Here is a 27,858-nt window from a genome sequence, read left to right on the forward strand (position 1 = left end):
TCCATGCCTTTATTAAAAAAGTATAGTTTCATTTGCTAAATCTTTAAATATTAACTGTACACAACAATTTGTCCTTGGTAAAACGATATTACATGTATATATATAAAAATAAATATATTTTTCAATACTGTTTTGGTTGTATACATTTAAAATCTATATAATTTAAACATTGACAATGTAGAATTCTTTATTATATACCCAACTGTTTATCACTCAGTTTTACTGTTGAATTTACGCAATCACGTAACGGTGTGATCCGACGTTTCGGATCATCACACTGTGGTTTTCTGAATCCATATCACCCCTCTCTGAAACTGATGACGTAGTACACAGAAAAATGACGTTTTTATTCTCACACATCAAAAAGTTCCTTGACAAAATGGTTTGTTTAATGTATAAAAGTTATGTAATTGATCTAAAAAGTTTCCTTTTATTATATTTTGCTGGTTGTAAATAGGTATATAATAAATTTATCATTACAACAGTAACTTGATCCGAAGAGTCGTATCACGTCGAGTTGACAGGCGCGGATCATCAGATCAAACGAGACGCGAAGCGTCGAGTTTGATCTGATGATCCGCGCCTGTCAATAATAATATATATTTATTGTATGGATACAATTTTACTTCGAATCAGACTCAAAACCTGTCCTGAGTATTGGATAATGCATATTGAAAATAAATCAGAACTTATTAATTCTATTTTATCGAAAATTCGAATGTATTCAAACACTCTTGTTGAATATTCGAATATGACTTATAGACAAATTTAACTTCCTTAACTATTCTTCATAAATAAAACTCAATTGCTTTTTCTATTTATTTCATTTACAGCCTAGAGATGTACGTACATGTAATTCATTTATATTTGAAAACAGCTATAGACAATTCTTCATACTGATATAAATTTCAAAATCTTTCTTCTGATCTTGATGCAACAGTTTGCGAAAATGACTTTCGTCAGGTATCTTTTTATAAAAATTATTTTGTTCTTCTTACAATTTACTAATTTAACTGAACATTAAACTGGAAAAATAATGTGTAAAGTGCAAATTTATCTAATTCCAGAAAAGAAATTTTTGATAATTGTAAATGCCTGTCGTAGATGATCCGTGTTATTTTTCTACAAAATATTAAATCACAGATCTGGAAGTCATAAAAATTTGTTTAAAATCTATAATATAAGACTTAAGAGAACAAGATAAATGCACGTAAAAAAAAAAGACTCAAAACGGTCGCATGTCTTTTCAAAGACCTTTGAAATAAATATCTTTTCATATCAAGAATTCTTGGTCAGAGAAGCGTTTGAAATGCATTGCAAACATTTAAAGTCGATGTCACAGTCGTTTTGTGTAGGGAATTAAGTTCTCTTGTGTAGCTTCAACAAATGCTGAAACCCTGAATAATGGAATGTGGCGCGAGGAAATCCGTCATTTTTTAATATCAACATCAAAGTACTTGTATGTAGAATGTATGTAGTATGTAGAAACAGAATGATTTTTAACAAAGTCATTCTGTAGATGACCAAGATATGAAAATTTACGAGTTCAAAAACTTATTTTATCTGGAAATAATTGGAACTACGAATTCCAGGACGCGTTTGATGAACACATCTTTGCACTTATACAAATTTTAACTTTATCCTTAATATTTAAGAAAAGAAGCGATTTTGTCATGTATTAATGAAAAATATTACATCTATAATCCAGATAATTTAGAGTAGAAATGTTCGAAAGCAAAACCAACTCAACAGTATTGTCAGTCCGTGCTCTGTGATGTACAGAGTTTAACAAATTGAGCACACCCGTGAAACGTAAACTGTTTTAATAACTTCGAGATGAAATAAGATTTTAATTATATTTTATTATGAAATGCTATAGCAACATATAAGTCATGAAATTATACAGAAAATTTGAGAAAATATTAACTTCAAATCTGTGTCAAAGCACCTTTAAGGTCGTCATTTTGAACTATATACTAAGTCTTATATCACCAATAATAGGGAATATCTGTAGGAAATATATTTAAAAGGATTTATTTATTAATGTTCAAAATGTAGATTACAAGATACGTCTTTGAAAAAAAGATAAAGTTTTAAGAACTTAGGTGCTTCTCGTCGCTAGTCTTCCTAATTGTTTGAAATTTTAAAGTCTAAACATCAGTAATATACTAAGAGAGACAACCCCATAAAATATGTAGGTCTGAGATAAGTCTGATTTCTCTGTGTTTTTAATACACCGTACAGGTTTCAAAATTTGAACGAATACGTTGTCAATTCATAATCTGAGAACAATGAAATTCGAAAAATGTCAAGGTCACAGAGATTTGAACAAGGTCAAGATCACTGTGGATTAAATTACAGTAACAGAGAAATATTAGAATCTTGGTATAGGACTGTCGCCATGATAGATTTTTTTAGCAAATTCAAACGCCATATGGTTTAGAATTGATGAAGGTTAGAATTTCATACTTGGCGGGAAGGTAGTTAAACACCAAAATGTGATTCATAAGCTAGAATCAAATTCCTTGCACAGATTAAAGATCGCGGAGATTGAAAGTGTAAATAAACTCATATGCCCGATTCCTACAATTGTAAAGGAAAATTTTGAAAGTATGTACATGTATGTCGAAAAGATGCCTATGGATACAGTTTTGAATCACAACCCGAACCAGGGTCACTTGGACATTGTCAAGGTAAGAACTGGAAGTAAAAGAATATGGTTTCTCAATGAGAATTTTGACATAAAAGAATGCTTTGTCTAGAGGATTGTCACGGCCTTAGTTTAAAGTTATTTGAAAGCCAGAGAAACTAGAGGTACTGTGAGCACTGAGCTCACAAAATGATACCCCCGCCTCCTATATGTTTATAATTGCTAAGTCCATGTTTTGGTATGGGAGACCCAAAACAAGTGTCCGATCAAAAAGTAAAAAAGGAAGTGCACTATGTAATAAAGATTCTGTGAAAGTATCATTAAATTTTATAGTGGTATAGGAGAAGTTGCGGATAAGAGATGTATACCCCAAAGCGTAACAGACGGACGTACTGACATACGGCCGGCCCCACACCCCCATCACTATAGACCTCCGCTTTCAAGCAAGGAGGGAGGGGGGGGGGTATAAATATGCTGCAAATGGGTCACGGTTGTTTGTGTTCTTGTGTGCAATTCTTCACGCACGGGCAGTTTTAACTGTATCTCTGTAATTCTTCATGCACGAAAAATTTTACTGAAGTGTACCTTTCTTAGTTCCGTTATTTAAAAAAAAGTATTCTGAAAAGATAAGATTTATTAAATAAATAATACCATAATGTATTTTCCGACCAGAAGAGAATAGTAATTAATAAACATAATGAGATAAAACATGTGAATATACATGTAACAGGTATTTAGTGTTACTTGGTTTATATGATTACCAATAATATAAATACCGATTGCATTAGAATAAAAACAAAGATTTCAAGCCTGAATGATGACGAGACAAACTCATTATTTATTGACAGGTGATATTTAGACATCAGACATTGACCAAATAGTCGTCGGGATGTGAAAATACACTCCTTTGTGCTGAAGGATTAAGATTTTAATGCATCACAAACCACAAAGAATGTCTGAATATTGTAACTAAATTCGCTTTGAACAGATGGTATTCAATAATTTATAAATGTCACTGTGCAAATCAAAGATGAATATATTCCATAGGGAAAGAAAACTAGGATGTTTCTGCTTAAAAATACAATCACTGGGTCTTTATTGGTATAATTAAGACGAAACTGCACGTTGCAAAATCAATATTGCTTATTTGTCTACATTGTTGAATTATACATTTAGGCTCATTCATATACACTTCCCTCACGATGCATAGTCATCTAAATGTATGATCAAGGAAAGTTTTTAAAGAAAAATGGAATTAAGTTCCATGCACGTGGACTAAATTCCTTCCTTCAAACTATCGGGAAATCAGAATTAATTTGAGAATCATTGAAGCTGCACTTTTGAAATTATATGTTCCCTAGCCAACATTTTTCCCTGTTTCCATTATCGTGCCAGCGATTAATATAATCTGAATCGTTGGGTTTGGTTTTGCACCGAAAGAATCCCTTATATCAATTGCTTAGCAAGAAGCACCACTCGATAATTATCCGATAAAGAAACAACAGTATAGAAGTAGGTGAAGGTTAAATTCACTTTCATGTTCTCGTGAGTTTATCTAGTATACATTGCGATATTTTAAAGCATTAATAATATTGACCAAAAAAAAATAATAATTTGTTTCTTTATTGCAGTTACAGATGATGATTTTGAGCCATTCGCGTCATTTTTTTTTGTCATTAAATTTTATAATTATACAGATTTTTCGACTCTGGAGCATTATTGACAATTTATCCACATTCTACAAAATTTTACCTGAAATTCGAAAATCGTTTACTTCATCCCTGGGATTTTATGAACATTTTGACTGTAAACTGTAAACCAATCCATTCATGTTTCGAAGCTTTGAAACTTGCCTGAACAACTTATTCTTAATGAAGCTTTGTTTAACACGATCTGGACAAAACCCAGGTTAAAGGATTTAGGTATCTCTTTACCCGGCGTCTGTCTACAACGTATATATCTTGAGAACTGTATATATAACCTGGCACTATGGCTTTTGTAAAATACCAGGGTTACCAACCTCGTGGTCTTTGAACTTGACCCACTTTCAAAATAGTTCAAATAGCCGATATACTCCTTATTTTTGACATTTAAGAGGTGATTCTGTGCTATTCAGCATGTGCACTATTTGTCATAAGATATTATATATTTAAAAAATACCAGCGTGACCATAGTGACGGTCCACTCGACCATTCACATCCTTTGCAAAGTTGAATTTTGAGAGGCAGAGTTTCGATAACTAGCATACATGTATAAAAATTACATGTTTATGAGTTCACGACACTGTTCTTTAAAGCTGTGCAATATAGTTACCACACAAACTGAAATTCAAATACTACTGTATGAAAAAATACATCGTGATCGGTATACCACAATAAAGTTGTAGACTGACATTTTTGCAGTGAAGAAGGACTGAAATCTCTCTCTACATGGATAAAGAGGTATGAATAAAATGAAAAGCACTTGTTTCTAATAAATTCAATTCCATTGTTCATTTTGGTTTAATGGGTTGGGGAAACCATATTTTACATTTTATATGATAATTGCCATTCTATCGAAGTGGTTTTTTTTTTTAATCCGTGGACGTTTTTCTTAGCAGAAAAATTCATGAAGTATAATACTAGTAGCAAACAAGTAGCTGACCACTCTTAGATTTATTTAAATTTTTTAATGATGCTATATAGAGCAGGCGACACATGCGTTCCTTGGAACACAATAGTTTTTATATATTTATTTCCATCAGGACAAATTGTCTTAAAAAGACATCGACTTTTTTCTCTCTGTTAATCAGCTAATCTTTCACTACTGAGCAATTTGATAATTTTTCCATTTCTTGTCAAATTGGAAATGGAATTCTCTTTACATCATTATAAATCTTACTCTGAAGGCATTGGCCACTCATTCGGTGTAAAAATATCTTTAATACACTGGTTGGTTTGTATTTTTGAGAACATCAGTGTTTTTCTGTTATGTTTTTTTTTTTAAAAAAAAATAACATAATAATTTTTATGTTCTCAGTTTTCCACATTTGAGAACACTGAAGGACATACCGAGTTCTAGAATTAACTGATTTTACGAAGCACTTATTTGAAAGCATACAATTACAAATCCAAACTTCTAAGCTTCGTGGTAATCTCTCACAATGAATTGTACAATTTGAGTATCAATAGAATTTATGTAATGCTCAGAACTCCCACTCCCGGTTTATCTATATACTGAAGTAGACTAGATGAAACATTAAAAAGAAGAGAGGCACTTTACCGCATGAAGATTCCTCACTAATGTGTCCCCATTGACAGAATCTTTTTACAATTACCACCAGTTTTCGATCTATCAGTTTTACAAGTTCTTAATTTAAAGAAAGATTTTATGATTTTGGATGATGTTCAACTACAATAGATTTCCCAAGGATTCAATCATGACATCAAACCTCGGGGACATCTTCTCCATTAAGGAGGCTGATTGCGGTCTAATACGTTGTCTGAATACCTAGAGCTTTATATGTGTTTTGCAGGCCATGGTGAATCTTTTTTGTTGGAGAGTCTCTTAATTTGTCTGAGAGATGCAATTGAAATTTTTTGTCGAACTGAAATAAATCACAGATCAAGGTGTTTTTTAATCTTTTTATTGCGACTTCGGCATATTTTGTCCTGCATTAATGCTATACATTTCTAGTTTAGCGTCCTGATATTTTGCAACGCATTTTTTGATGTATTGTAGATGTATTTTTCAAATAACTGAATACATAATGTACTGGAATGTCTATTCTAGTTAATAAACATTATATTTCAAGAGTTTTTAAATCTTTTGTCGTAAAGCTTATAGAAGATAAAGTGTTGTGGTCTTGTGATATGGTGATGTAAGTAAAAAGAAAATGGCTCATGTCAGGTAAATGATTATAAAGAATGACTATCTCAAGAAATCTAAACTGATCACTTTTTTTTCCGATCGAGTGCGTGGAGATACAAATGCATTTCATATCATTACACATCATGTTGGTGATCAATGATATCATATATATTTTGTGCAGAAGAATGTTGTTGAATGTCTATGAATGATACAAAAAGTGAAACTTGTTTTAATCTTATTTTTATTTTTATTAACAGCTGACGGTTAATCGAAGCAACATTACTACTCTGTTTGCGCCTCCCCCTCCTCCTCCCCCCCCCCCCCCAAGAAAAGAAAACATTGATGTGTAAAAAAAAAATCATTCGTTTCGATGACGAAAAATTGTCAACTATAAAATAAATACAAAAAAAATTTAGCAGGGAGACAAAGATGTACCAGCTTTGGGGAAAAAACTAATACAAGTCAATAAATTATTACACAACAGTGGTCTCCCAGCCACAATACTGTAACAAAACACTAATGTGATAATGCGACAGTATACAACATGAATCTTTATTGGAAACAAAAGCGGCGCATAAAAATGCCACGTGCATACAGTTGAGAAAAACCGTAAAAATGTTAATGGAGTGGAGGTTTCTCTTTCGTCAGTAAAAATTCGAGCAATCCGAGTAAATAAAAAAGATGCCTTGTGCGACGATCCTGACTTGGCGGAGGGAGACAGAGAAGGACTTGGAAATGTTAGTGACTCCGGATAAAAACTGATCGCAGTTAGAAAAATGGAAGAATTTTTATTCCAAGTTTAATGATAAATATTTTGGTATAATACCGAAAAATTCAATTTATTCTAACAGCAAGAATAAAATTACAAATTTTAACATAAATTGTTTTATTTGAAAATAAACCTTATTATATATTTAAAACCTCACTGTTAATCCAAGTCAACATAGCAGCTCTGTTTCCAAAAAAAAATATAACAGAAAAACATATTGTGGTGTAAGAAAAACTTGTTGTTTAAGAAATCTGCTTCGTATTCGATTTTTTCCCCAGACCAATTAAAGGATTTCAAAATGGGGAAAGACTTATTAATATAGGTGAATACTAAGTCAGCCAAATAGTTTGCTTGGCCCATTGTGATTGTAGTGTAAGTGTTCTGTGCAAACCATTGCTCCAGAAATAGATATAATACAGCCCTCATGTTACTCCATTACAAAGTTCAGGAGCAGATCAAAATCAGCCACCATGCTCGTGTTCTAATGACCTTGCTTGAGGGTCACGATACACAGAATAAAGAAGAGGACTCTGTGTTGTTAACTTCCAGTGGTTTGAACAATATTATTTTTTGAGAAAGACAATGACTCTGCAAGGTTGCAAGTTCGAATATTGACCGGGCAAGATCAGGGAGTGACAGTTCTTTCTCCATCCGCGCGACTCTAGAAAGTTGAAATCTTATAAACCTCTATCTCATGACACGGTAGTCTTGATAAGGAAATATTTTTCTCTGGCACAGATCCATAGCAATTAAAAGATATGGAAAGGACTTTTATAGGCAGTGCCTGCTGTCAAATCCTTTTGGATTATTCATAGTAAAATATTGTTTAAATTAATAAGCAACTAAAATTGTAAATTTCTTCTAAAGCTGGTAACATTTCGATACAACTAAAAATGATCTCGTTAATAATAATTTTGAAATAAAATCTTTCCTGATTTAAAAAAAAAAATGAATATCTATAAACATTGAACATACATGTAGAAGTTTCTTTTATATTAACATATCGAGAGATAAAAATGCATACGCAAATATAATGCAAAATTAATTTCTTTCAAGTGTGTTGGAGTTAAAAAGATTTGTATTTTATTTTTGCTGCGTTATCGTGGTTCCACTCGATATTTTAGCTCTCCGTGTAAAATAAGCCTGTCTTTTTTTGATACTTCAAATGGCACAAATGCCATTTCAGTGAACGGCGGAAAAAGGAATTGATAGATTAAATTCTTGTTTTGGACGAGAAATTTCGATGGATAGTAGCATAAAACAGAATTAGATTTCTAATTCCCGAGTTCCATCACATTAAGCACTTCTGTCTTGTGTTTTTGGAAACCATTAATCCAAATAAATAGTTCCATTAAGAAGTGAAAAGTTCTAAATGTGTTCTTTGAATATACAAGCATAATAGTGTTTATAGTGTAGTTTATTTTGGCAAGTAGGGAACCAGATAAATAACCATCTCTTTCCACCTTCAATGTTGATCTTTAAGCCACCCCTTTACATATTTATATTCAATGACGTACGTAATATTGTTCCTACATTTTACCACCCTCGAAACCTTTTTCCCCATCATTAATAAATTCGCCGTTTTTTTTCACGTAATTAGGCAAGATAACCAGAGCGCTATTGACCTTATATTTCTGTGAATATGTGTTTTGAAGTTCTACAAAGAGCAGAACTTCATTCTTGTGTTCAGCTTATATATACCAATCATTCACCTATTGGAAAACCATATCAAGGACAGATTACGCTGTGTTTTCTATTATAACTATTGCAATTCATCAAGTATTTATGTAGTTGGTGCTGGTAGATTATAAACATAATATCATATTTGTCATAAGCTATAATTAAAGATAATTGTTGAACATTTCTATGGAGAAAATTACAATAAATGTTTAACAGTAAACAAAATAGTATCAAGAAATCCACTAGAAATTTTCTATATTTCAAATCTGTTTGATTGTAAAATACAGAAGACATGGTATGTTTGTACATGACGAAATTTCTGTAGCTACCTTTCGTGTTAAATTCACCAGGGGCTATTGTTCGTGGAAATGAAATAGGACATTACAAGTGTAAATCATAAAAATATCGAATTCTTTCCACTTTTGACACAGCTAATGAAAAACACAGCTGGCAGTCATGAAGACAATATTTATTTATTTAACCGCCTGGACATTCAAGAGATAGTATCCCATTTATCTCTATTTTTCCATTCATTTAAAACATGTTAAAACATCTGAAAGTAACAGTTTAAAATGAAATTTGTGGTCTACATCTAGTAAAACAGTACACTGTATTATTTTACCGTGTTAAAGCGTAAATGACTTTTATCTCCAAGATGAAAAAGATGAAGAGTAAAGCATTAAATCTCTTGGATGTACGTGATAACAGAAGACCTCCATCAGAGTAGCTTATCATCATGTTATATCTCTGTTTTCTTACTGATTAATTCGATGATTTTTCTGATGTGAACGTAAACGCATGCAGGTGATTAGCATGGCAGAACATATCGACAATGTCAACCTTTTTTTATTTCTTGAGTGTTAAAAACTTCCCCTTTGACCTAAATTAAACTCTGTTTAAGTGCTTGTAATTAATTTTGTTTAAAACGTTGTAATCATGTATTTTTTTTTATTATTTAATTATTTGACATATTACTATTATACCCAAATTACGTATATGAGAATTGTTTTGTGTTTCATTAATGTCTTGCGGAGAGAGAAAAAAGATATTTCATATTCTAATATTAACATACATGAACATGAAACACTGCAATATTTCATATTGCAGTGATAAAACATTTTTTTAACATAATGCATCCCAATCCTGTGAATTTTTAGTTGATTTATTTTTTCTGAAACAAAACTAGTAGATTGGTATTTAAAATCATCCAGTTTTAATGTGATCCGGCGGATTGATATTTATCGGCCTAATAATATTACGTGTATGAATCGATTTTTAGTATCATGTATCCATAAATTCAAACTAATTGATTTGCATATTGATATTCTAGGAAGAATGTTTGTTCAAGTTTTTAAAAAAGTGTCAATTAAGTGAATATTTGTTACTGCACAAGCATGATTTATGTTTGAATTTGTAGGCCCTTTAAAACACTGTCTGCGTCAAAATTGTTGATTTAAAAGGCATGAATATCAAAACTGATATAATTAACAAATCTGACGTTCAAAATTACACCTGTTTTGTTATTCAGTTGTTTGTATGCAGTTATCCCTAAAAAAGGTAATAACAAAGATTTTAAATGCATACAGTAGCCCCTTTTGACTTGTTACGGAAATTTTAATGCATAGTCAAAATGAAAACAAAGCAAAGATTGAAGTTTGACCAACGGAATACTTAGACTCCCGGAAAAATAACCAGACAAGAGACAACATTTCGCCAGAAGAAATTTTTGTTTCGTCTGATTGGTTGCTGATTGAGCCCACTTTCGGAACAAACCTCAACTTTGAACTCGGTCGTAAAGATTAATAGTTTAAATCCCAAGACATGAAATTAAGGAAATTGATTTTTATATTTTTTGATATACAAATGTCGATTGTAAAATCAAAATTTATACTCCACGTGTAAATTTTGTATATGTATAACATTATATGTATATGTAAATTCGAACTACAATCTGATTTTGGAATGCAGTTCGAATTTCACTAATCTGATTGCCAGTTTTACGATTTTGGTATTGGAAATCGGTAACGCTTATAAAATATGAATTAAAAAAAATTCAAGCATTACGCATTTTACTTATAAAAGATACTAAAACATGTACAAATTACTTTAAGAAACACAGCGTGTGACTGTCAATTTTACAATAGAGCCCGCATAACTTTACGCTCTTAACGTGAAAAATATGAATAATTAAGACATCCTGACATTTTGTGGTAGGAAACTTGCCTGTCATCGAAGAATTAAAAAAAAAAAGAAAAAAAGATCAATATACCTTGACATTTGCTTGTCTGATTTTTATAGTAATTTATGCATTTCTACACAATTACGTTTCGTATGCACATTCAGTATTGAAGGAAATTCGAGAAAGTTAATCGTCTTTTTGCTTGATTTATTCCGTATTAGTGAGTGCATCTTTTACCCCCGATCCTGCACAGTTTACAATAGAGCCATATGTTTCATGGTAATATCAGAGTACAAGGGTTATGATACAATGGTAAAGGAAGAACACTGTTTATATCGGTTTGCGTTGTTGATATAAATATAGCCAATGCTTATTTGGAACTGCAGAATCTGCAAAACATGCAAGTATTTTCGAAGTGTAACACCTGCGAAAAAGGATGGTGTGCGCAATTTAATTAGAGAAGTAAGAAAACAAAACTTTCAAGATTCGTCTACCATAGGGAGATAATATTTTAGTACACGTTGCTTTAGCTATACTTTAAAGAAGCCGAATATACATTATGACGTAGACAAATAACGTCATTGCCACAGGCATCGTACAGAACATCTTTTAGATAGTTAGTTAGGATTTGAAAGTACTTTCTTCTCCTTTTTCAAATAAATATAAGTAGAGCGAATTAATATGCAATCGAGGTGGACTGATGTTCGCATATGGTAAAACAATCTATTCACTCCACCCTTTAATTTGATTTAAAAAAGTTACATTTTTTAAGCATGTCAACAAACACAAAGTGTGCTTTTTTTCTTTTTTTTTCATAAATTGACATTTTGTGTTAAGAAATATGTACAGATGTACCTGTAGATAAACCTAAGCTTAATTAATGATATGCAGTAAATAAGAGTTAATTATTATCGTTTACTTAACCTATGTCATAAAAAAGTTTTCTATTGTTGTAGAGTTCAATTTAGTGGGAATAAGAGGACTTAAGAAACTTCTTAAATAAATCAAAAAATAAAGCAGCTTCCTTACAAAGAAGAAATGTGAATGTTTCCTGCTGTCCGCTCATACTTCAAAATCGGAATGGCTTCGAGCAGCCGTGCTCTATATTTATTCCTAAGAAAAAGGATCATTATTGCCAAACAATCGATTTTCCTATCCCTTTCATTCTAGACTTAAAAGTGGTATAAAACTTGTCTTCAAAGCAATCACGTAGAATTCTCTCAAATATTAAAATATTTATCCACTAGAAGTGTAGTTTTTTTTCTTAAAGTTTTTCTTACTGAAACCTACATGTACTCCCAAATGACAATTGTCATATAATCACTCACACCCCTTTATAATACTAGTATATTGAAATCTCGCGAGTCAATGGGAGCAAATTATTGCTTTAGGGGCAGAAAAAGCACAATAATCTCTGGGTTTTTTTCACACACAGAATTATCTCATTTTATAGGATAAACAAGAGACCCATGGGAATTGACGGTCACCTAGCATCTTGAGTTTTCAGGGGCAGTGATCATCTCTGGACTCGTGATATACATTTTACAATTTGCTGAGGGCTCCATGTTCATTATCACATTGCATAAAGCTAATCTTTCAGAAGCTCAGGAGTAAAGATTTTTAAAGAATTAAGTTTAGATACATAGATACATATTGGATCAAGCTAGCCCTTCCCTGATGCATGAGCCCTGGGGACACAAATTTCACAGTTTAGCAAAATAAACCTTGATTTCTGCGATCGTGGAAACCGTTTGCTTTCTAAATGGTCAGAAAATTTTCAAAGGTACACTGTATAAAAATGTATATGCATGTATGTATATGATAAAACATAACCCCACACTGGGATCAGAATCTAGGGGCTTAAACATTTGCTAAAGGGCCGATTGCTCATTATGATCATTTAAACACTTTTCCTGCTAGTTTTCTATAATGGTAAAACGAAAGAAAAGAGTTTTGAAAAATTTAATGTATTGCACTATACATGTATGTCCAACTTAGTACCATACGTCCTGAATTCTGGATCTTCAACTTTTTGGTAGAGGGATAGTTGTGTAATACAATCATGCAAACAGTTTGCGTGTCAGACATCCACGAGTAAGAAACACGATTTTTAAATGTTTAATGTGTATTCAATATATGACCAACTTAGCACTACCCAGGAACTTAAACCATAAAACCAACAGACAATAATTTCGGTTAAGGGCTGGCTGATCTATCATGCAAGCAGTTTGCCTGATAGAAGTCCATAAGTAAAGATATCTGACTAACTATGCCCCACTTTGGAACATGAACCATTAACCAAGGGGACATTAATTTCATAATTCTGGAAGAGGGTTTTAATCAGTTTATCATAATAATCGTGCTGCTGGTTTGCCGATTTATTGTCCAGTAATAAATGATATTTTTGAAGCTTGCATATATTTTTGTGGTTTTGCCCCCCCCCCCCTTCTTCTATAGGACCTACGGGGGACCTTGAAATCACAATCTCTGTTTCCCATTATTCGTAGATGTTACATTGCAAAATTAGCTGAAATTGGTTCAGCAGTTTCAATGAAGAAACCAGAAATGTTCAAAAGTTTACTCACTTTGCAAAACGCAATAAGCTAGATAGAAAGGTTTCATTAGATCATCCCATGTAACCTAAAAAAGACGAATCTTTGACAAAATATGGTAAATTTAAAGAGTTTAGATTTACTACAAAAACTATTAATAATCAAAATGAATTTGAATTACCATACCTTTACTGGATTCCTAAACTTCATAAAAATCCTTACAAACAAAGATACATATCGGGTTCCAGTAAATGTTCTACCAAGTCTCTTTCGTTACTCCTCACTAAAATATTTACTTTAATGAAGGAGAAACTTCAGGAGTACTGTTCAACAGTATATTCGAGAAGTGGTGTAAATCAGATGTGGATACTTAAAAACTCCAAAGAACTTTTGGAAAATTTGAAATCACAAAATTTTACTAAAATCAATAGCATCAAAACGTACGACTTTTCAACACTTTATACAACCATTCCCCACGATAAATTGACGTCCAGGCTTTTTGACATCATAGACAGCTGTTTTTTCAATAAAAATGGAACTCGTAAATTTATTTACCTTGTCATTGGTCATTTACAAAATTATTTTGTTAAAAAGCACTCTGATTGTACACACAAGTACTCTGAAGGTGATATTAAAAAGATGCTTGAGTTTCTGATTGACAATATCTATGTAGTTTTTGGAGGTCAGGTCTTCCAACAATCTGTTGGAATACCTATGGGCACCAATTGCGCCCTCTTATTAGCAGACCTATTTTTGTATTCATATGAAGCAGAATTTATTCAAAAACTTCTACCTGAGATGAAGAAAACACTTGCTGTGGCCTTCAATTTGACATTTCGATATATCGACGACGTATTATCAATTAACAATAGTTACTTTCATTCATATGTCGACTCGATATATCCCAGTGAGCTTGAAATAAAAGATACCACAGATTCGGACACATCTGTTTCATATTTAGATATTTTACTAGAAAAAAGACGTTAATGGACCTAACAACACAGCTTTATGATAAGCGTGATGACTTCAACTTTTCAATCGTCAACTTCCCTTACTTATGCAGCAATATACCCTTATCACCTGCATATGGGGTTTATGTCTCTGAGTTGATTCAATACGCAAGAGCATGCTCTACGTATGAACAATTTCTAAAACGAGGCAAGCTATTGACAAACAAGTTGACGAAACAAGGATATCAACAGTCTCGTTTGAAGTCATCTTTTCGCAAGTTTTTCGGACGATACACTGACCTTGTCAGTACATACAACTTGTCATTGAGTCAAATACTGACTGACGTTTTTCATACTGATTGTTAGGCCATTATTTATACACTGAACTGTCTACGGATATTTCCGGTTTTTGTTTCCCGATCATGACAAGGAGCCCACGGCGGGTGTGACCGGTCGGCAGGAGATGCTCACTCCTCCATGCCACCTGATTCCACCTCTAAATTTTGAGGTCCGTGTTTGCTTTGCTCCAAATTCGTATGGTTTCATTGGAATTTCGAGATTGAAAACTGTTCGTTATCTTCATATTTCATAGTGAACGGTAATTCACCAAAATAAAGTTATCATCAATTATTAGCATAATGTGTGATGTAAAAAATGCACACGTAGTACAACGTTCACACAAATATCAAAATCGACTGTACCTAATTACTTTCAGTAGTTGTTAGAACCACCGTAAATCATCAAATTAAAATAAAAAAGGAAATGTAACAAATACGAAGCGTTAAATCCCTTCAATAAAACAGAAAATAAGATTAATAGCCAAACACTATTGCTTGTAAAATTCTTGGAAATTGGTGAAAATTACGTGAAGGACTAATTAGTCCACACCTTCGGTAGAGTTTACCACATACTAAGAAGACTGTTGTAAAGTTCATCATTTATCGTAAATGTCAAAGCACTATGCCTTATAGAAAGTGATAATGATGTGTATATTATCCTTAAGTCCTTACGGTTGGAACCAAGGTTTTTGACCTTATCTCTGATATTTCTTGCTATAATAATATCTAAAATTTAGAAACTTTTGCATGCATAATTTACATTGGCTAAAGTGTGATTTTCATTTTTATTAAAAGCAAAATAACCTTTATATAAGTGATACGATCTCCATTAGACTTAAAATTGAAAATACAATGTATTTTATAAACTTCAACTTAGAAAGTTCTTCAAATAAAAAAATATATATATTGAAATGTTATGCTTATTTAAAAAAATCAGTAAAATTCTACGAAATTTGAGAAACATTGCTCTCTGATTACCAAGAGTTTATTGTTACTAGTCGATAAAAAGCCAACACTACATTGTTAGAAATATTACAAATATAAAAATAATCAATAAAAGAAGAACAAATCTTTTTTTTCTCTTTTCAGTTTTAAGGTGTCTTTTTCTGACTTTTAAATTAAAACATGATACCACTAGCAATATGATCATTTCTTATCACATTCAGTGATGATATATGAAAAAAAAACCCCAAAACCAGTTACTGTCCTTAACTTTGTATTTTACACTCAAAGCGTTATTTTTTGTGCAGCATAAAAAAAAATCTGCAACATTTAAGACAGGAATAACGAAAGACACAAGTCTTTTAGTAGTGCAAATCAGTGGGAAAATTATTCTTTAAAAAATCATCCAAAAATATACGTCTTGCTCTATGGTGAATGGAGATGACATAATCAAGATGGCTGATACCTTAAAAGTTATACATAGAGTCAATTACAAATCATATACTTGTGCAGAACAATTTTCATAATTTTTATTAATATTAAGTACTACAAGATTTCTTGTCTTTTTCTCACCTTATTTACCACATGCTGAGCTTCATCAATTATTGTAAATGACAATTATTGTAAATGACAATTATTGTACAATAAGGATATTAACAATCATGATTCGTATACTGTTTTCTATATAAACTCAAAAAGGAGAGAATATTTATTTATTTTGTCCTAATGTTTTTGAACAATTTGATATGCATGATCCGCCATTAACCTTATAAAAAATGAACATCGTTTTCCGGTTGAAAAACTAGGTTTATCAATTGAAAACTTAAGTTTACGAACCATGGTTAACCATACTAAAGTTAACGAATGTGATATTAGTGAAACTATTATTAACAAGTTTTAACTATGGTTTATGGAAGTTAACTATAGTTAACAATTGACAACAAAAACTACTGTTATAAGGTTTATTCATTGCAGATAAAGTTTGGTTAGCATTTGTTAAGTATAGCTAACACCGTTAAATGTAGTTTAATAGTTTAACAGATAACTATACTTAACAAGTCGTTACTTAACTATTGTATACGCTCTGTAAACTTTTATTTACAATTAGATAAACCCAGTATTAGCTGTAAAACGTAGCTCGTTTTTGTGAATTTTGCATACCATAAGTATGATTTCTACTATTTGCAATATAGAAAATCTTAAAGGAATTTTGAAAATATAGACATATAGCATAATATCAGAAATATCCTGAGAATATATGTCTTTATGCTTTCAAATGAATTCTTATTGTACACCTGCCATTTTTTAAATGCAACTGAAACGTTAATCCTACGTAATGCATTAATGTAACAGGTGCAGGTTTTGTGAAAGTTGTTCTTTGATTATATTGTAAAGCTTTATGTTAACCTCATTATACTTAATACGTCATGTTTCCAATTCCTATGTGATACAAGATTAAAGGATTATCTAACGTTGATATTTGTGTTATATTTTAGTTTGCAACGAAAGACTACCACACACATTCCAAGTCGGCTATCGCACAATAAAAGTCTCACAACTGTTAAGTAGAATGTATCTAAAGCAAGAAATAAAAGTCTAAAGTATCAGGCTAAATTAGAAACTTTTTGAAAACCATTTTAAAGTCAACGTGTAAAAAGGATTGCCCAGGAATATAAGATTTTGGTTGAACACAAAAATAGATATGAAAATGAATACAGGGCCAAATCATTCCCGTCTTGAACAGAATTGATTTGTCAGAAAAATAAATTTATTTATATGTAATGACTACATATATTGACAGAATCGGTGCAGTAAAGTGGAAAATTTGTCAATGTTAAGAAATGATGAACGATTTCCAAGAATAAATGATATAATGATTAGACAACCGAGGAGTCATAGGCCAAGATAAACCAGAGAGAGAGAGAGAGATAGAGAGAGAGAGAGAGAGAGGTTAAAATTATTCTTCTGTATGTCAATTGAGAAACTGTAAATAGCTCTTCTACATGCAATATGGGCATTTTCTGAAGTAAATGGTATTTGCTTACTAAAAGTTAATTCTCAGCATGCATCACATCTTAACAAAAATTAGAGAAATGAGCTATGACATGTCAAAAAAATGATATTGATAGTAGGATTAAAAATATAGATATCTTGTTGCGTTTTATAACGTCTTGTTACAAAACAATTTATAAAGAAATTGATTTTGGCGACAGCATATGGTCCACAAACTGGGGATACTGAAAAACATAGAAAACATTCCGAATATCTTATATGTTATTCATTCAATGAAACAGCATACCACAGCATTGCACTGGGAGTATGATCATGATATTAAATGATTCAATCGATTGTTTTCTAAAATCATATATAACAGATCTGCTGTTTTAAATAATCTTGTGCGTGTTCCTTACAGATTTCTAAAAAAAAAAAAATTGTAAAATTTAATCAGTCATTCAATCTACCGTTTCGTGCGTGTTTCATGGAGAGCAATTTATGGATGCATCTGTTGTCGAATGACATTACAAAGCTTACAGCATGAGAGGGTCCCAGAGGTTGACAGTAATTTTAAAAGTCAATGCGCTGTAGCATTGCAGTAAATTCGGTATCTATGACAATGCAATGCATTCGATACTTTGAGATTATTCGAATAACAAAGATGATGTCTGATAACCTTTGTCATGGTATTTAGATGCACACGATCTCTTAAAATACAATACTAATTTTGTAGAAAGCGCTTAGTTTGGATGAAAATATAAACCTACATAATTCGCTGGTGTTTTACAAATTCATTGCGTGGATTTAAGGGCAAAACAAATTCCAAACAACCATTTTGTACAAGTATTATTGAGTGTCCCCTTTTTTATTGCTCTTATTCAAAGAATATGAAAATATTCATTTGGTAAAAAGCAATAAAGGGGAAAGTTATTTTTATGGCACTTAATTTTGTAATGAAAATTGTAATTTAGAAAAAAAAAATATCAAGTAAACTGGTTATAAATCGTTCCCTCGGTTTTTAAGAATTGCAATCAGTTGTAATTGATGTATGGGATCTCGTTTCAAAATTAATAGCAACAAGTTGTTCCGAAGTTGGTCCTGCTTAAGATGGTATATTCTAAAACGTAGCTTAAATGAAAATGGTCATCATTGATTTTAAATTTGATTTAGGATAAAAATAATTAACCCTTTCCATTTGAGCCATTCTCGGGAAAACTGTGTTTATTTATGGCATTGCTTCAATACTTGTAACCGAATTTCCTCAGAATACTCACTCTTACAACATACCACATTAAAGAAACTCAAAATAAACACACCGGCCTAAATTAATTAATTAGGTACAAGGACACTTTGGTTTATTTTTTCTTTAAAACTTTTCGACATTCAAGTGATTCATTTAATTAAAGGTGCTTAGACACAGCTTTGAAGTTTATATTTTCTCAATTTTTCTGTATAATATCACAACTTAAATGTTGCTATAGCATTACACACGAAAATGCATTAAAAAACTTATTTAATCTGGAAATTATTGAAACTACGAATTTCGGGAGGCGTTTGATTAACACATCCTTGCACTTTCACAATTTTTAACTTTATCCTTAATACTTAAGAAAAGTAGCAATTTTGTTGTGTATTAATGAATAATATTACATCTTTAATCCAGAAAATTCAGAGTAAAAATGTGCGAAAGCAAAACCCACTCACTTAAGTATTGTCAGCCCGTGCTCAAAGTTGCGTAGTTGTGTACAGAGTTTAACAAATTGAATACACCCGTGAAACGTAAACTGTTTTTGTAAACAGGGCACGAGCTCTGTTGTTGTTAATGTTTACGTTTCACCGGTTGTGTTCAATTGTTAAACTCTGCACTCATGACTGAGCACGGACTGACAATACTGGTGAGAGGATTTTGCTTTCTACATTTCTACTCTGAAATTTCTGCATTATAGTTTTAATATTTTTCATTAATAAACAACAAAATTGCTACTTTTCTAAAGTAATAAGGATAAAGTTAAAATTTGTGAAAGAGCAAGGATGTGTCTATCAAACGCATCCAGAAATTCGAAGTTTCAATAACTTCCAGGTAAAATAAGATTTTTATCAAATTTTCGTATGAAATGCTATAGCAACATATAAGTCATGAAATTATACAGAAAATTTGAGTAAATATTAACTTTAAATCTGTGTCTAAGCACCTTTAAAGAGAGATGTAGTAAAAATTCTGATCTTAGGATCAGTTTAGTAAAGACTCACATTATTCAAATTAACGCTTCTGCAATGCAAAGAATAACTTTATAATTAATGACGTGGTGGGTAACTTTTTAGCTCATCTGAGCTGAAAGCTCAAGTTAGCTTTTCTGATCACCAGGCTCCGGGGTCATAAAACTTAGATGAGCTCACTTTTGATCTCAGTCTCATTCCCCCCCCCCCTATATATTCCTTCTGTAAAAGTGAGACTGAGATCAAAAGTGAGCTCATCTAAGTTTTATGGTCCCGGAGCCAGGCGTTCATCCGTCCGCCTGTAAACTTTTCACATCTTTCACTTCTTCTCAATAACCACTAGGCCAATTTTGAGCTTTTTGTCATATTTTTAGGTTTTATACTGATTATCAGAAAGAGTAAAAAATTACAAAATTTAACCAACAAAAATAAATAATAATTGAAATGGTGAGCCCTAAACAACTAAAAAAAATTAAGCTTTAAAACTTGTTATATGACAAAGGTGGCGATAACGAAGAATGATCTATCTCATAGAACATACAAACAATACAAATACATGTATGTGAAAAGGGCAGAAAAACACAGACCCCTGGGAATCCGAGAGGTGGGATTAGGTGCCTAGGAGGAGTAAGCATCCCCTGTCGATTAGTCAAACACACACACCGTGAGCCCTATGTATTGATAGGGTGGACGGAATAATCTGTAGTCAAATTTAGTTTTAAAATAATGGCCTAACAATTGGTTTGAATATGTCAGTCAAAATACGACCCAGTGATAAATTATATTATAAACAACGACCTTGGAAAATACGAAATGCTGACATTAAACAAGGTTGGTGAAATCCCTTCAAACATCAACTTATTTGTCCAATACTATGGGACTGATATACATACACCAGGAAAAAATTGTGATTTGAAATTGATTCCAAAAGAACTTTTAACTCGGAACCTTATTTCCACGAATAAAAAAGTATTATGAACAGGTGATTCAAACACTTTCTTCAAAAATCATGAAAACAAAAAACAAAAAAAAAAAAAAAAACAAAAAAAAAAAAAACAAAAAACAAAAAAAAAAAAACTAAAGCAATGAAATAAATAAGTTTAGCCAAACAGATTTTAATTCAATCAAAGTTTCACAATAATGTCCTATAAAGTGTTGAAAAGTTATAAAGATTTTAAGATTTATAAGGGTGACGACAAAAAGGTAGAATTTTCAACATCATAGTTCAAATTATAGAAATTTGATATTTACATCATTTACAACAAAAATAGATCCAAAAATATATTCCAGTTCAGGCTTCCATTTCTGTTTGTATCATTTGTCTTTAATTCTAAATTTAAAAAAAAAGTAAGAATAATTTTCTTTTTTCATCAATGACGGCAGCTGGGCATGCCAATGTTATTTAATATGTCGTTTACCTACATGTAACCCCCGAACAGTATTCTTCCATTTATAGTATGAGATGACAAGGAGCACACGGCGGGTGTGACCGGTCGGCAGGGGATGCTCACTCCTCCATGGCACCTGATCCCACCTCTGATGTTTAGAGGTCCGTGTTGGCTCTGCTCCTATTTTGTATTGTTTAATGGACTTTTGAGCTTGAATACTGTTCGTTATCTCCATATATTTCATGCTTAAGCTTGTAATCTGGTACCAGCTTATCTCTTATCTTTACTGTTGCTTTTCATGATTGAAAAAAAACTATCTTTATGACATAGTGCATCTAATCAGCAGTTTAATTATCCTAAATCTGATGTATTCAAGAATTTTGCGGACTCCTTCACCCCTGATTCTTATCTTGAGTATAAAAAATGTCTTAGAAGCAATTTGCACCTAAGATATTAGTAAAACGATTTCTCCAATAAGATTAATAAGACTGATATGTGGTAATTTGCAGTCTGTAGTTGAGAAAAAGTAACTGAGAATATGTACTTAGTAAAGTCTAATAAATATTAAGACTTTGAGTGTCAGAGACGAACGAAATATCTAGCGCATTTATTTATAGCCGTTCATAATAACATGTCATTCACCCCTAGCATTATCTAACTCAAACTACAAGCTGAATTGAACAAGTATATAACTATTAGTATTTTAATATATTCAAAATTTATAGCAAATATAGTTCATGCATATTTGGCACAATTAGAATGGGGAATTAGGATTAACTTTGTTTTCATTTTGTACACATATGTTAGTGCATACTTTGGGGCTGATCGTGAATTGGCGCAATGACATAAGCGCCATAATACGAGTCAAATGAAAAGTAGTTGAAGCACAGTTCTCAAATGTCTGATCGCGGTCAATTATAAAAATACAGATATTTTTAAAAGCATTATAATAAAATTACAGGATAAATACCTTTTTAGCTAGTCTTATTCCTCACAAAAAAAAATACTGCTGTGAAGCAGAAACTTCAGAGGTATTGTGCAGCTACATATTCAAGAAGTGGTGTAAATCAATTGTAGATCATAAAAAAAGCCAAAGGACTTTTGGAAAAATTAAAATCTCAAAAATATTTCAAACATCAAAAGCATAAAAATATTACTTTTTACGCTTTTTACAATTCCTCACGAAAAATTAAAGAGCAGGCTTTTTGACATCAAAGACAAATGCTTACTCAATAAAAATGGAACTCGCAAATTTTCATATCTTATGATTGGTCATCTACAAAATTACTTTGTTCAAAATAATTCTGATTCTACATACAAATATTCTGAAGTTGATATATTAAAAAAGATGCTAGAGTTCTTCATTGACAATATCTTGTGGGTAACCTTTCGAGACCAAGTCTTCCAACAATCTCTTGGAATTTTGATAGGCACTAACTGCGCCCCTTTATTACCCAACAGTTTTTATACTCCTAAAAAGCAGAATTTATTCCAAACTTTTACAAAAAAAGAAGAAAACTTTTGCTGTGGCCTTCAATTCAATAATTAGATATATCGGCGTCGGTTTGCCAATTAACAATAGTTTCTTTCATTCATATGTCGACTCGATATATCCCAGTGAACCCTAAATTAAAGATACTGATTCTGCAACGTCTGTTTCATATTTGGATGTTTTACTGAGTATGGATGATAATTGCCATGTAGCAACTGTATGATAAATGGGATGACTTCAGCTTTTCTATCGTCAACATTCCTTATATATGTCGTAATATTCCAACATCACCTGCATATAGTGCTTTGTCTTCCAACTGATTCGAGTACAATTAATTTTTAAACCGAGGCAAACTACCGACAAATTTCGACTACCCCGTTTAAAATCAGCTTTTTGCAAATTCTACGGTCGTTATAATGATTTTGTTTATAAATACTGCATCTGTAACGGAATTTTATTTTTATTTATCTATTGAACTTTCTCTTGGGAATGTGGACTACTTTAGAAACTTTTTAGCGTTCGAAAGTCATGAGCCAATGTTTTTCAAATAATAAGTTACTCCCAACCATAAGAATAAGTAACAAATAGGAATTGAATCAGCAAAACACTTAGGATCCTATTCATTGAAAAAACAATTCTCTCTACACAGGATAACCAATAAATATTTCAAAAAGACTTTAAAATGGATCATTATCCTAAAAAGGTTTATAACTTCATTAAAAATATAGAAAAAAAAGAGAGTTTATATCAGATAAAACTATTAATTATTAACTTATTTCCGCTAGATAATCGATGATTACTGAGGCTTCACCTAAATTACTATTATCCATGCTCTTATGTCGTGAGATTAAGATACGATACTGGTTCATCACGAGAAAAGATGTTAAATAATAATCAACTTAATCAATGAAATAGATAAAAGGTTAAACAGACAATTTTGGTCAGTGTACTTTATTCCTTTTTCCACCTTTTATTTCCCAGATCCTAATATATAACGGTTCAATATAAGTAACCTGTACAATTTATAAAGCGTTATACAAGCATGCACAATCGAAAGTCAACGCTATAAGCAAAACATTTTACGCAATAAGCGATCATCAAAATATGACATGGCATGTCAATATGACGTACAGAAACGTCATATTTCATAATCTGGAATTTCCTGTTACAAAAAATGAATTCATTTAAAGCAAGACTTATCTAAGAAACTACCGTGATCTAATTGATTGCAAACTCCAAGCTTTCTTGAGTTCGAACAAATATATCACTACTTGGAGAGACACATAATGAATGAGTTGATGCATTAAATAGCTTTTTTATCCTCCACAATGGTAGTCCTTGTTTTATATTGAAAGCAATCGCACTAGAGATTTGATGATATATATCTTTTATAAAATGAAATGTGGTGTGGCTCCGTTACTGAGTAAAAAAATTTCTCGGGAATTACAAAACCAAAATAATGAACAATAAGAGAAATTAGATAAGTGCCACAGATCCAATTAATTTACTCTCTCTCTCTCTCTCTCTCTCTCTCTCTCTCTCTCTCTCTCAAAGTTATCCTAATTGACCGGAAGCAAATATATTTATACATGTTTAAGTCAATCTTTTCTCCTGCTTCAGTTTACAATTTGCCTATTTTTCTAATGACGTGTATATACATTCAGATAAACATAATTTTCCAAATCCCAAATTAACTCTTGGTTGAACCGAATCGAAATGAACACACTTAACTAAAATCTGATTTGTGCTGTCAATGGAAACTGACCAATGTTGTCAATAGTTGACCTTGAATTAAAAAATATGATCGATTCCTTCCTTTTAGTGCCCAGTAATTACATTTTACTTCAGTCTTTTCTCAATTATCGAATTAGCTTAGATACTCAACTCATCATTACTACACAAAGAAGGTTGTTTCAAAGAAGGAAGACATATACAAGGCTTCGGAAGAGAAGCTGATATAATTCATCTTCTCAAAAAAAAAAAATTGTTTGTTGATTTGCTACAAAGGTTCACAGTCCACACTGTCTCCAAATTCAGCTAAGATCTGGCCCCGGGGCCATAAATCATAGAAGAGATCACTTTTTGATCTAAGTAAAGTCTCACTTTTACAAAAAGAATTTATTGAGGAAAAGTAAGACTGGGATAAAAGTGAGCTTATCTAAGTTTTATGGCGATCCTGATGGCATCTCGTTGAATAAATTGTTTCTTCTATCACGATATGGAAAATAAATACACATTCAGAAAATTGAAAAAATCGGTTTATGTAATATCAGCTGAAATCACTGTCAGTCTACAGCTTATTATCTTTAATCGGTAGTACATGTGATTCAATAAACGCACCCTTTGCAGATAAACGACTGAGTGTTCGATGACTAGGTGGCAGAATCATACAAATGGCGACGATTCCTGGTTACAACAAGGAAAGTGAGTGATAATGGACCTATATACTTAAGATAATTGTAACAACACCACTGTGTTGACAACAATATTGACGCCGATGCATTATTATGGACATGTATCTGTATATTCTCTTCTTTCTCGACATGCGATATGTACCCTATACAATGACTAAGTTTGTCATTTTTAGGAGTAATTCTTAATTTAAAAAAATCACTTTATGTAGAATGTTTTAAATGTCATCTCCCGGTTTTTTAAAGAAAAAAATTACGCAAGTGTATTCTGGGCTAAAATAATTAAATAAATGTCAGAATTTTCGATTTCCTCCTGGTTACTATGGAAACTAAACCCAACTCTTCGGCTAGTTGTCCCCTTCACCCCCACCTCCCCGTCGTATGAAGTAAAAATGTTTTTCAAACAAAAGACTTTAGGCCTATACATATTTAATTATTTATACTGAATTTTTTAATTATTTCAAAATTTTAACAAATTTACTAGCGAGGCAGGTGACCTAAGAGGGCTGGGGGGTTGTGGCTATTTTCAGACTATATTGATCTCCTTTAGAAGAAGAGCTCCATATAAAGATATACAAAAATTATCAAATTTTAAAACTAAAATGTATGAAAATTTTTCTTCACCAAATGATATTTGACAACTTAATATATCATATCTAAAAAATTAAGTTATGTTTGATGGTTAAAAGAATCTTCAATTGGCCCAAAGTGTATATATACAGATTATAACTGGGATGTACTACTATAACTGGTCTCTATAAATGATTTCTAACCTATAAAACCAAATATTTGAGGTTACACGTAATGTCATTTTACATGAACAATCACACGTACATGTACGGAGGTTTGTGTAGTCAGTTTGTTCTACTTATTTAGCATAATGAACCAAGTACTCTTTGTATACATGTACATGCAGTTTCGTTTTCATTTTGTTTCTTCATTTTTTTTTATCTAAAAGAAATAAAAGGACAGTTTGAATGTAAATTTAATTTTACACACTTAGGAAAAGTGTATCCTCTTAAAGCTTCATGCATTCTTCATCCTTTATAAAAGCCTGATAGACAGAAAAAAGAACTGCTCTGACGTAGAACACAAGTGAAAGAAGTATATACAATATACAAAAGAAACTTTCGATAATTTAAATTGCTTAGTTTACTTTATGACCAATTAAATAAGGCAAGGTTGCAAATCCTTTGGATGAAGCTCAATGGCTTTCCCGGGGGGGTTAGAAGGCGATTATAAATAACCACTACGGTATAATGCTGAACATTCGTATGGAAGCACGATCTCTTATTTTTGGTTTGGAATCCTGGTCGGGGACATATATACAGTCGGACGTCTGCTTTGGATCAGGCAGGATTTAGTCTTTCATGTCAAATTAATGGCGACTTACACGTTTGATGCTGTTGAAGTAATTGAATGCGAGCGCCACAGCGGCCATTTGTAGATTACGTATCTCTCGGCAAGCTCAAATTCGATTGAAAAAAATTGGGACAACATGTTGTAAAATATGCTTGCGAATATCAACACTAATTCTTAATCTTAATAATCTAAAAATGTAAATATAAACTGTGTGGTAGCCAATGATTGAAAGATCAATCAAAGGAAACTATTTTAATATTGCTACCGATTGGCATCAAAAGTTGGATATATTGTTGAAAAAAAAAATTAAAATTAATTACAACCATCAGATGAATATTGGCTTTGGTGAAAAACAACAACGGAGAATCAATATTTATCTAACAAAGGTATGGTGGCAGACAAATTTTAAAACTTAATTGTTTACTGTGGGACGTGCACTCTCATTTAACACAGAAAGGCATTTTGGATGCATCTTAAGGATGTGCATTATGTTTATTTTTATAAGCATAAACACATTGCGCACAATTATTGTAATAGTGCATTGTCTTTTAATATTCCTGTCTTTTACACTGACAAAACAGTAAGATTCTTTATAAAATCGTCTTTGTTTCGACAGGAATAAATAATCCATAAGGAGGGTGAACTCACATTTATGGGAATTCTCAATCAAGAATGGAGGAGAAATTTTCGTCATAAGACCACTTTGTACATCTTAGAAATAGAGAGGAAATTTTAATATCTTAACTCATATATGGTCTAATACTTCAAACATGCAATGAGTTTTATAATCACTTGCACTATAAAGTCGGTTATATCTAGCTGTGCAAGTAAGAAATAGTGAGAGTGAAAAGGAAATAAGAATCCATTACCGAAGCAATAACTGCATAAGGGATAAAAGAAAACTTTTATTAATACTGGAAATATCATATTCAACAAAAATAGATATTCTATTGCCCAGTATGTTTAAAGTATAGTTGTATTGTTTGAAGTGATGGAGTTTTGCTGCAAAATCACTTCTTTTTACATGATGTAATTGTAATTGTATTTATGTGTTACTTGATGCTATTCAAGTTTACACGCTAAC

At 31.8% G+C, this 27,858-nt stretch overlaps 2 protein-coding genes across 3 annotated transcripts in view; one reads left to right on the forward strand and one right to left on the reverse strand.

Moving 5' to 3' along the window:
* Window positions 1-27,858, forward strand: part of LOC133184776 (uncharacterized) — a 232,884-nt gene that overhangs the window by 150,348 nt on the left and 54,678 nt on the right. The gene's annotated exons all lie outside the window — the stretch shown is intronic.
* The window catches only part of LOC133184745 (potassium voltage-gated channel subfamily KQT member 1-like), a 47,041-nt gene that overhangs the window by 18,649 nt on the left and 534 nt on the right, over window positions 1-27,858 (reverse strand). The window lies entirely within an intron of this gene.

Source organism: Saccostrea echinata, unplaced genomic scaffold (assembly GCF_033153115.1).
Source record: "Saccostrea echinata isolate AGI-Se365-2 ecotype Australia unplaced genomic scaffold, CSIRO_AGI_Sech_v1 ptg000001l, whole genome shotgun sequence".
Lineage (NCBI taxonomy): Eukaryota > Metazoa > Mollusca > Bivalvia > Ostreida > Ostreidae > Saccostrea > Saccostrea echinata.